Below are 11,609 nucleotides of genomic sequence, written 5' to 3'. Positions count from 1 at the left end.
GAGGAGACACAGGCTCCCGCTACACCAGTTAGGCCGTCCTCCCCTTTTACATCCACTGTTAATGAGTTTAATGATGTGTCTCGGCGATTGCATCAGTCAATATGCTGTTCAATATGGGTTTTAGAAACCCACTGACAACTTAAGCATGTCCGCCTGGATAAGATCTCCCATCCAAGGGAGGAAAGAAAGAGCAACTAATTTGTCTTGGATTGGATGGGACATGTGTAGCTGTCTTTTACAATCATGAGCTAAGATTGTAAGCAGAGAATAGACTTGTCAGTCAAATTCTCTGATAAGAAGCTGCTTTTAAGACTCAGAAGGCAGCTGTGTATTAAAAACGTTGTGTCCTAGTTAGAGCAGCGCCTGGTGCTCTCTTATATGGAGATCTATTGTTTGTTTGGTGTCAATAGTTTTTTCAGCTTTTTTTCAGCTTTTTGTTGTGTTATTCTTTGATTTCACTGCAGGTTTAGTTTCAGTTCAGTTTTTATGTTTCAGAAGGGGTTTATTAGGATTTTTATTTTAGTTTATGTCAGGAGGTGTTTACTATACTAGAGACCTGGGACATTTAGCTTTATGCTTTGTCGGAGAGCCTTATGTTTAATAGTCCTTGTATAGTGATTACAGATGGGCCTTTTTTATTTCTACTGTGCTTTTTTCACTGCATTTGGCTTATTTTTCAGTCACATTAGTTTTTAGCATGTGCACATGAGATACATTCTCATTTCCTTACATTTAGTTCACTGTGCTAATGTTGGTTTCTTCCGTCAGTGAAGAAAAGTGCAGGCAGAGACCCCTGTGACACTGATAAAAGCTGTTTCTTTTATAAAGCACAGAGCATTTGATTGATCTGTCCCGTGGTCTTGATCCCTGGGCTTGGCTGATTAAACCTATCCATCAGGTTCTCTTATCAGCGCCCTAACAGATCGACTACAGGACACTGAACTAAAACCCCTGTATTGTTGTTACACAGAACAAGTCAAAGGCTAAGGACAGGGAGGGGAGAGGTTTGCTAAAACCCCTCTCTTCAAGGCCTTTTGAACAAAGAAAGAAAAAATCCCCAATATGTTGTTTTTGTTAAAAAAAAAAGGTTGGGAGATAAGTATCTTTCATGCAATTTAGTGTGCTGCACTCGCACACCTTTTTTGTCGCGCATATAGCAATAACCTCTGAAGGAGGTCGAACAGTGGCATTGCAGACTTTGACAAGAGTGTTTCCCCTCTAGTGGGAAATCAGAAAGTAATGTTTCCTGTCCGCAGAGTTTCAGATCCCCGCCAGTCATGTGACCCTGCCCCCATGTCACAACTCACATAGACATCAGCCAGATAATGACATCTCTTTCACTGACAGGCTGCCATTCAGATGATTCTACAAGCGCTGACACAAACACTTGGGACTCGTGCTCGCTTAAAAACGCAAGGCAAACGAGCATGTTCGCCGTTATGATTTATCTGAATGATTTGCAAGTCAAATAGCCAGTTTCATAAGATGTGCCTGTTATTTTCTGAAATAAATTTGAATTTCTCATCTTCTGGGTGACTGTTAAAGCAAATACATCATGGCTGCTAAAACGTGGATGATTGCATGTCACTTTGCTCTCATTTATCTGCAAGCATCTATTACCATCATGTTGTCAAGTCAATGAAAACAGCACCGGAACAGCCAACAGATGGGCTTTTATTATTCACAGATGTATGATTTTTTAACAGTTTGTTAAAGATAAAGCCTCCTTTATCTTTTAGAGTATCTTAGACGTCTAAAATTACATTGATTTATGATTCTTAACATCCGGAAAACAAACTATTTCACGCATTTCAACATAAACAGATTTTTATGGCAGATAATGATCATAACTATCAGCCTGTATGCTGGTTGGTTGTCACTTGACAGCATGTCGAAATTAGATAGTGGAAATGTGCAACTTTCTGCCTTATCAAAAATAACAATCAACCTAAGTTTATAAGTCAGAATATCCTGTTGAAAGAAGATGGTTTATTGAAATCCTGTTGCAGCATGCCCTACAGAAGCAGGTGTGGACCTGCGAGCTTGCCTACTTGCCGCTAGTGCTTTTGGGGAAGGGGGGGTGTGATCACTCCCCAAAGCTAGACGGTAGTTGCCTGCGTGGCACATTCATTAACCTGGTATCTAGCTAATCTCCTGGCTAATTCATTTAGTCTTTGGAGTACTCTTGTGTATTAATTTCCTCTCCGCGCTGCCGCTCATGGGATGCAGTATGAGCGTAAACATGGTGATGATTGTGTCATTACTTTGCAGTCAGATGAGTGATATCCCAGAGGGCTGTAGCTGGGTTGTCCAGGCCAGTTGAGAGGGACTGATTAGAATTGCAAATGGCCGCCAAGTGTTGTGTTTATTGTGTGTCTCAATATTGGAGATAATCAGGCGAATCAAAGCCCTCAGCTGGAGAGATGGGACTGAGGCACGGTGGGCCTCTCTGGTTGGCACCATGTCCTCAGTGCTTGCACGGTTCTCCCCCCTCCTCCACCTCCCTCCCTTCTTCTCTCTGTTGCCCTCTCTCTTGGTCGACTCTGTCGTGTGTATAGGTCCTGAAGTACGTGGACACAGCTGGAGGAAGAGAAGGGGAGGCAGAAAGAGCCACTAAATCCAGTGCACTCAATCATCTGTAGTGTGCCGGTCCTCTCAAACAGCTGAGAAATATTAAACACGCTTTATGATAATGAAAGCGCAGGCGACAGACATAAATTTCTTTTCCCAAAGTGCTGAAGGATTAAAATGTCTTGTACGTTTGCTCATAACACAAATTTGTCATTGATGTCACATGGCTTCCTGAATCGTTAGAGATGGAATCATCAGCTTTTCATCAATGGAATTTTTTTCTTCTTCTTTCTCTCAGACGACTGTCTGCGATGAGGTATATATTAAGTCACATGTTAAGGGCTCAGGAATAGTCACATATCTGCATGCAGATCTGCTGTCAAGCCCTGCAAATGAAACCTATTGGCAGCGCGCCCTTGTTATGGCTGGGTGACAGACTGTGGTGCAAAGTGCCCTAAACACACATTTTCACCGCAAATCACTCATGAATTGTTCTTCTGCAACGATTGGCCATTACCCCATTATTGACTCACAGTTTGTACAAGATTTGGCGAAATCCATTTGAAAGCCATCCAGTACTGTTGTGTGAGACAGGAAGCTAGTGTTTTAGCTCACCATGTAATTCACTCTGTCGGTCGCACACAGAGAGGCCTATCTTCTCTTGTTTCGCTACTGTTGGCTTTTAAAGAATGTGTGTGTGTGTGTGTGTATAATGTACATGTATGTGCGCTCATGCATGCATACGTCCCTGTTGGAACACAGGATAATAATTCCTCGGGTCATACACACTCCCCTTATAGAACCGCATGACCAGTTACAACAGGCATGTGTGAGGCCCAGGTACGGACATGCACAGTGAGTGATTAGGTATCGCTACAGGGAAATTACTGTAAAAAGCTACTCTTTATTGCACCACACACATTCTCTCAAGCTCTCACCGCTGTAGGCTAAATGAAAAACGAAGTTAAAAGGAATGTGTTCACTCTGGATGGAAATCCCTTAGATTTACTGTGAGTTTTTTACCGTGACTTGTGAACGAATTGAAGGCCAGAAGCCATCAGATGCCTTCATGATACGATCAAATGTCACCAGCCTTAAAAGGCAACAGTCAGTTGCATGTGAGAAGCTGCTGCTCACAGCCTGTTTAGACAGTGCTGTGTGCCGTTGAGCTTGACAAGCAGTTGATGAGAGATCCTTAGAATTGTGTGTGTGTGTGTGTGTGTGTGTGTGTGTGTGTGTGTGTGTAAGGAGAAAAAAGAGAATGCTTGAGAGGGAGAGTGTGTGTCAGATCGCCGACGTGGCTGTTTGTGAGTGTGTGAAACTGAGGAGAGAGTTCATGAGGTGACATCTCGTCAGCTGTTTGACTTTCCCAGTTTCCCAGGGAAGCAGTTTCAAGAACAATGCAGACAAAAAACCACCAACCACCGACAATTGAAATGGCACAAAAAAAACCCCAAAAAAACCAACGCTGTTTCTTGGTGGCTGAATTATTGCCGTTGCTTGAGATTGGAGACAGGGGAAATGTGTGAGTGACTGCACTGTGCTTGTAGCAGACACATATCACCTACCGGACTCCTTTACCCATCCATCTCCCAGCACTCCTCACAATAGCAGGAATACATAAAAAAAGAGTGCGTCAGGAGGGAAGGGGATGCAAGATAAATATTGTGTTAGTATTTTCCCTCCCTCTCCGTTGCAATTGTCTCTCACACTGACAGATGAACAATGAAAGTATTTTGAACTTTGCTGCGTGCTGTCTTTTACTCCTGGTTTCAGAACCGTGCTGTCACAGCCAGACGTGTTCTGGCAGAGATTGATTGATTTGCTTTCTGTGCGCCATGTCTTCCCTTTGTTCTTCCAGGAAGGCTTTGGTTTCTCTGCAGTATTCCAGACGCTCTGTAGCTGTGTCATATTAACACCTGTTAACAAAATACAGACTCGTAAAATATCGATTCAGCTGCCCTTTGATCGTAAAGTGTTGCTATAAAATATAAACTGGAAGCAGTTTATTCTATATTGGGAAAGAGACATACCTAAAATCATTCTGTGGCAGGATCTGTGCATTAGACGGGTGGGGTAAGGCCAAAAACAAATATCCTTTCCAGGAGCAATTATTATTATTTCACTTGTTTGCTTTCTTGCTGGAAATTTGATGAGATACAACAAGCATGTCTGTATGCTACAGCAGCAGTCAATTAGCTTAGCTTAGCTTAACTTAACTTAAAGGGTGGAAATAGAGGGGAAATGTTCCCCTGGCTGTGACCAGAGGTAACACATCCTACCTAATTTGCACCCAAACCCACGTGTAAAAATGACACTTTGTGTTACTGTTTCCCCCTTGTTTGAAGTATTTAGGCTAAGCTAACTGGCTGCTGGCTCCAGTTTCATAGTTACCGTACAGATATGACAGCAGTATCAATCTTCTCATCTAACTCAAGGCAAGAAAGCGAATAGGTGTATTTCGCAAAATGTCGAAGTAGAAAAACCTCATTAGTAATGGGTGTCAGGTTTGTTTGGAAGATGTCTTGTGGCTGATCACTTGCTGAGTTAATTCCCAGATGTTGTTGCCAAAATACTGCTGAGCCGGGCAACTCAACCCCCCATCCCTCCCCCGGTGTGTGTCTGAGAGCCGTCTCATTCCGAGCACCACGAGTTTGAAAAATTAGCTAACTTTAGCTACAAAGCATAGTCTGACTCTCATCCTCAATCAGCTTTTCACTTTGCTTCACTATTCAGTCTAAAACTGTGATCCCTCGAGTAATTTCTAACCATGCGGAGATAGGAGGGCAATTGTTGAAAATTGAATTTGACCATGACTGGCTCTATCTAAGCCAAACAGAATGTAAATAGCTAATGTATAATGTGGAGCTGTGTGTGCAGGGTCTGTGTGTGCATGCTTGTGTATGTTTATTAGTACATGTGATGTGCTGATTGAGTGGAAACATTAAAGGGCTGGTTTTTCTGAGAAATGCTTTCTGAGGGCTTATCGATGGGGTTGGAGATACAGAGCAGAAAATGGCTGCTGGGTAACAACCCGGGCAAGCTGCGTGGGTTTGATAATGGTTATGATTCTGTTTCTCCCTAGTTTCTTCTTCGCTCCCCCAAGTGGGAGTGAAACACAATCGGGTGAGTGTGAGAGATGCTATTGTTCGTCTGGGAGGTTCTCCTGCTTTCTCCCATCCTGCTCTGCTTGCCTCTGATTACAACCTTGCATCCTGGTCCAGCTCTTGACTCTCTGCTCTGCAGCTCTCAGTCCTGGGGGATTCTTCTCTCTGCAACTGTCCAGCAACCCCCCTCACCACCACCACCACCACCTCACACACATGTATATCTGCACACACAGTGCAAACACACTCACGCATACAGTGGGTTCAGGACAGGCGGGGTTGGCAGCGACTGTAGACTGGGCCTGTGGAGAGATCTTTATGGAGCATGCAGAGCCCATCTGTGGCTGCTCCTCAGTGATGGGAGGCAGCTGGCTGTGTGTGTGTGTGTGTGTGTGTGTGTGTGTGTGTGTTTGTGTTTGTGTTTGTGTTTGTGTATGAGTTTGTGTTGTGTCGTGGCCAGGGAAGGAGCTAGGGAGGTTTGTGTGTTTTTGGGTCACAGAGCACCCTCAGAATGATGGCTAAACTCAGGCTGAAACGGACCCAAGCTCTCTCGTGTACCCGAGCCAAATCTTCCCTTCTCTTCTCTTTTTTCTCCTCTCTTCTCCTCACCCCTCCCACCAGCCCTCCAGCTGGAAGAGCTCAGTCCCTGGGATCCGGGATGAATAAGTGGAGAGGCAGAGAGCAACAGTCTGGGCCTTCTCTCGCTGTCAGTGATACTGTGGATGACGTTCAATCACAACCGCATACACCCATGCTCGCTTAACTCCCCTGCTCTTAGAGAGGGATGGGCTCAGCATTGACTGAAACCACAGAGGCCATAAGAAGAAACAGATTATGATCTTTTTCCTCCCTAATGACTTCTGACACTCCTCTCGCTCAACAGTCCTCTTCAGCCTGTTTGTCTAGTAACGATGTCCACTTCTGTCCTCCTTGTGGCAAGGCCATCTGGGCGTCATCTTGTTAGCTCATTACGGCCGCCGATGGTGTGATGCTAGCCCCTCATGTGACAGTGATGGAGGGCAAGCATACTGAGCTTGTTTGGTGAACATGAGAGGTGTGTGTCAGCCCGCCGCGCTCATCTGTGTGTGTTGCAATTCGCCTGTGTGTAACTGTTATGAGTCACGCTGAATCTGATTTGCTCTGCATGCCAGCCTGTTGACTGAGCTAACTGAAGCTAGTGTGTGTTTGTCTGTGTCTGTGAGAGGGTGTCTGTGTTCACACGTACAAAAGCAGTTCTCTGCAGGGTGGAATTCAGGATATTCTGTCTCTCCTTTTTGCCTCTGACATCTTCATTTATGTGCCTCTAATGGGGACAGCACAGAGGAAAAATACCCAGCTTTCTGCTTTTCAGCAAGTCACTGTTGCCAAGTCTGGCCCACTGGAGTTTAAATGCAACTTGGATTGAGTTTATAGTTTATCCAATACCACTACCAGTTGGCGGGTTTGTCCTGCTTTTTTCTATAATAAGGGTCAAATCCTTCCTGCTTTGCTAAACAATTCTGGAGCCAGATGGGCCTTGTTTTGCTTAATTTCAGGATCCTTGTGTTTGTTCGTGTCTCTCTATGTGTGTGTGTGTGTGTGTCTGTGTGTGTGTGTGTGTGTGTGTGTGTGTGTGTGTGCATGCGTGCACGTGTGTGTGTGTGGCCTGCACCAGCATTGAGGCGACTTGTTTACCGTGTTTGACATGTGAGGAAACCGGTGTGTGTACACTGCGGGGCATGTGTTTATGTGTGTGTGTTTATAGACAGGCCTCCCTAAGAACATCTACCCCTGCGACAACCTGACAGAAGCCCGCTATGTATACAAGCTCTTGGGTTGGGCTGCCGGCTACGGCTGCAGACCGATGACCAGCTCACCTTCCCGTGGTGTCGTCCAAACCGGTTTCAGATCTGTTTGTCATAAAGCCAACAGTTCACGTGACTCCTCAGCATCACAGATGTAGCTTAATTCTCTGGAGCCATCCATACATACTGACAGTTTGATGATATGTACCTTTCTTCCAAGTATGAAGTGATCACACTGTGTCAACAGCACTCACTGGATCTTAACCACACATCAAGAGCGAAGCCATTTCAATAGCTGCTGTTTCCATTGTGAGGCCGAGCAAGCATGCGCCTCTATCTTGATGGATCTAAAAAGCGGTTTGAGGCAGAAACAATCGCTGCTAGTGGACAATAATTTAATATTGATTGACTTGAATGAGAACAGGATGTGTTTTTACCCTATGATTAAACAAAACGCAGTGCGCCTCAGGCAAGTAAATCAGCTTTAAATCCCCGCCTCTATATGTGTTACACAAGAGCTCAACTACAATACTCTTTGGATAACGCGGCTTTGTGTTCTTTACAGACTTAAATGTAACCCTGTCATGGGGGTGAATTACTGTAATGTTTAATCGGAACTGCAAGCGTATGGAATATTGATTGAAGCTGTAAATATGGCTGCCGTATGGAAAGTGTCATCTGTAATAATGGAGTTGGGGGGGGGGGGGAGTAACCAGCCACACTGATTTTGTAGATAATGTAAGAGAGAAATGATAATTGGTGAGGGAACACTTTTCCTGGTGTGATAATTACCACGCTGATAGCGAGGGGAATAGAGTACCTATTGTGGTGATGATTGTGTGCGGATGTGTTTGTTTTTACATGACACACTCGTGTGCTTTACAGGCCAGAGGGAACGAGAGACAGATTGAACGTTGGGCTGCAGAAACGAAACAGAGAGAACAAGAGATAGTACCTGCATCCTGCATGTTCCTATGGTGGAGATGCATCGCCCTGTACACCCTGTAGACAGAAAATAACAGATTTTAATTGATATGTATGGCATGCTCATTATGCTGCTCAGGAGGAACAAATCAATTTGACACCATTCTGTTGATATGAGCCGTTTCTGCCTTATTCTCTCACAGTTCCTGTGTATCGGGTCCTTTCATTCAGCGGCCAAGGCTGGCTGCCAGTGCTATGCTCGGGGCAGAGGCCTGAGTTGACTGGACGGGGGTGGAGAACATGGGGGGGAAGGGCTGGTTTGAGGCTCTGTAAGGGGCTTTGAGTGGGCCTTAGTGTAGGCGGCGTTTTATATGAAAGTCGGTGAGGGCTTGAATAGGGGTGGCTGGGAAGTTGGGCTGGGAAGGTCCAGGATGCACCCCACAGTGCTTTTGTGTGCTCTCACATCCGTGTGTGTGTGTGTGTGTGTGTGTGTGTGTGTGTGTGTGTGTGTGTGTGTGTGTGTGTGTGTGAGAAGAGGTGGTGGTGGTGGTGGTGGTGGGGGGGGGGTGTAGCATATGTGAGATCATGTGCTCATATTCACCAGTGGAATGTAAAAAGAGAGAGGAGGGGGCTCTTTGCCTCTGCTTAGTTGTTTTCTGTTCTCTCTCCACTGTGCTGTAGCGTAGGCCTGTTTGTATAAGCTCTTTACAGGATTGAGCATGCAGTGTAGCCATCCAGATGAAACAAAACCAAATTCATTTGGTTGTTTTGAAAATGATTCTCTTTATTGTGTTTGGTTCAGGCAGATCCACCTCGTTTGACATGAGGGGAATAAAGGTTGTCTCACATTCAGGGTCATTTCCCAGAAACACCATTTCTATCTGCAGGGCTCTTCCTCTGTGCACTCAAACCTCTTTAATCAACAGGTCTTATGAAGTCTCCAGACAACATGAATGAAAGATGCAATTCAACCTTCCTTCCCCCCCCCCTTTTCCCTTTCGACCTCCTCAAAAGTACAATAATCTTCAGTCACTCGTCTCCTCCTCTCCATTGCGTGGCTGTGTGTAGCATCGGAGTGGCGCTGATTAAGCCAACAGAGAGACAAAGTCCCAGCCCACCAGTTTAGTTTCACATCCTGGACTGGAGCTGGGCCGTAGCTTGCCAAGTGGAGGGCTTTTAAACTGGGCTAAACACTAATTGCTGCCCTATTTCTTTTATGTTGCCTCTTTCCCATCTGCGATGGTGCTTCCAGACCTCCACAGCAGCCAGAGCCTCATTATAGCAGACAGTTAACAATGGCTGGGAAACAGAAGCAGAGAATTCACTTAGGATAGCTATCTAACCGCCAACTAGGAGGCCTGCTCGGAAAATTGAATCAATGACAGGGCCGGTCTGTGATTAAATCCTTAAGGGATATTAAGATATTAAGATTTTGGAAATCTTAATTATTCATCTAAATTGTTGCTGCTCGCTCTGATAATGGAATAAATGGGCAGTAAAACTGAGAAGTGGGGTGTGAGGCTCATTGTTTTATTTGAGAGCAGGGCATTTAAGTCATTTTAATTCTTTTGAAATGGGAAAAAAAGTTTCCAACAATTTCTCTACAAAGAAACAGAAAATAGAAAACACCTACTTGTTGAGTGAAACAAATCAAGGTCTAATTGTGATGTTTGCCTGGTCTTTCTTTTTTCCCCTCTGGTTTCTCGCTTGTTTTTCTCTAGGTGTTTTTTGTGAGTGAAGAGTGAGGGGGAGGATGGAGAGGGGGATGAGAGAAAACAGAATGAGGGAAATGTTGAGGAGGTGAATGAGAGGGAAGGATAAAGCGAGAGGGAATGAGATTGGGGAGCAGAAATAAGAGGGGGCTGAGATTGGGAGGGATAGAGGGAATAGAGAGAAGGTGGGGAGGAAAGGGGGTGGTCAGCAACAAAGCCTAATGTTGCCATGGAAACTTGTTTATGCCTCACTGATGCATCTTGTAGATCCAATTAGAGGTTGATTGTGTCCATGTCTTCATAGACACACGCACGTGTACCCAGGCATGGTGCAACACACGCACACGCATTAAAAAGTGTACGCTGATACAGACACACACACACACACACACACACACACACACACACACACACACACACACACACACACAAAAGCACATGCAGAGTGTTGCTGCTGAAAACCAGCAAATTGTTAGGAGAGGTAGGAAAAAGCAAACCCCGTATTCTCCCTCTTATCAGCCCTTGAAATAGTGCCACCCCTCCCCTCACCCCCATGAGCATCAGACAATAGCGTGGAAATAACGTCTCACCCGCTCCCAAGCCTTGAACGTGAGGTCCTATCCACAAATGCTTTAATGACATCATATGCAGGCAAAAAAGTGTGTGTGTGGGGGGGTGATGGATAGATGGATTTTGACCGGTTTGCTAATTTCATGTTGCATTTATCTCTTTTGTGAATGAAGTCATTTATTTGATAATGCCCCTGTCCAAGAAGAATGGCCATGAATGTTAAAAAGGCCTTAATCCAATCATGTTCATTTTCATGGGGGGTATTTCATCAGAAAATGGGACTTTTTAAATGATTGTTTCTTACAATGGCTGGCCGTTTTCCGGTGTTTAACGTCAGAGGAGACACACTCCTCTTTAAGGGGGCATCACAGTCCTCGCTTCCCTGGGCCTGTCTGAAGAGTCAGTTATTTAGTGGTGAAATGATGTGTGTGATGATGAAATGAGGGGCTGTAGATAAGGTGAGATTACACTCGGAGAGAAAATAAGGGAGAGACAGAGAGAGCGAGAGAGAGAGAGAGAGAGAGAGAGAGAGAGAGAGAGAGAGAGAGAGAGAGAGAGAGAGAGAGAGAGAGAGAGAGAGAGAGAGAGAGAGAGAGAGAGAGAGAGAGAGAGAGAGAGAGAGAGAGAGAGAGAGAGAGAGAGGGAGGCCCAGCCCCTGATGTCTTGTTAAAACGTGAGGGTTTAGAAAGAACAACAAATGCATTGCGCGCTGCTAAATCCTGCTTAAATCCGCTGGCATGGGCAGATCTAGCAGATAGCCCCGCTGCTGTGCTCGCTGTCTGCGGCCATACACACACACACACACACACACACACACACACACACACACACACACACACACACACACAAACACACCCGTGGTCAGTCCGGCTGTCTGGGTTAATGCTTGGCTAACTGGGACAGCAGAGCTGAACCATGTTGACATTTTAAGCCTCAAACAA

General features: G+C 45.1%; 1 protein-coding gene across 1 annotated transcript in view; it reads left to right on the top strand.

Annotated features, from left to right (window-relative positions):
• efnb1 (ephrin-B1) overlaps nucleotides 1-11,609 on the top strand; it is a 60,597-nt gene that overhangs the window by 12,187 nt on the left and 36,801 nt on the right. The window lies entirely within an intron of this gene.

The sequence above is a fragment of the Sander vitreus genome, chromosome 10 (assembly GCF_031162955.1).
Source record: "Sander vitreus isolate 19-12246 chromosome 10, sanVit1, whole genome shotgun sequence".
In the NCBI taxonomy this organism is placed as follows: domain Eukaryota; kingdom Metazoa; phylum Chordata; class Actinopteri; order Perciformes; family Percidae; genus Sander; species Sander vitreus.
Note: the sequence above shows the minus strand (reverse complement) of the source record. Positions and strands in the feature narration are given on the sequence as shown.